A 394-nucleotide genomic window follows, 5' to 3' on the forward strand; every position below is an offset into this window, starting at 1 on the left:
CCCAACGCAGTCGCTTCAGCCCCAGCCACTTTTAATTCCTACAGCCTCCCCAAGAACGTAAGCTGTTTAATTTCACCCTGACAGCGAGCCAGTTCTGTGTTTATCCCAAGCATTTTCCAAAAGACATTCCGTCCCCACATGAAGATGTCAAGACCTGGGAATGCCAGTGCTTCCCTTAGGAGTTTCTCCTACAGCCCAGTTGCCCTCTCAGGGAAAAACATATGCGATTGCTCTAAATTAATCTTATCTGGGGTCAGATTCCTGCCTGTGAACTACTATGAGCAGATCCCATTGAGCAACTTTTCAAGGGATTTTCAGAGCCGAAAAATATGCGTTTGCTGTTTAACCCTTCCCTGCAGTCTGACACAGGCTCGCTGGGGGGGAGCCACCCCCA

At 49.2% G+C, this 394-nt stretch overlaps 1 protein-coding gene across 1 annotated transcript in view; it reads right to left on the reverse strand.

Annotated features, from left to right (window-relative positions):
• The window catches only part of LOC104159206 (membrane primary amine oxidase-like), a 4,318-nt gene that overhangs the window by 1,877 nt on the left and 2,047 nt on the right, over window positions 1-394 (reverse strand).

The sequence above is a fragment of the Cariama cristata genome, unplaced genomic scaffold (genome assembly GCF_000690535.1).
Source record: "Cariama cristata isolate BGI_N322 unplaced genomic scaffold, ASM69053v1 scaffold14510, whole genome shotgun sequence".
Taxonomy (NCBI): domain Eukaryota; kingdom Metazoa; phylum Chordata; class Aves; order Cariamiformes; family Cariamidae; genus Cariama; species Cariama cristata.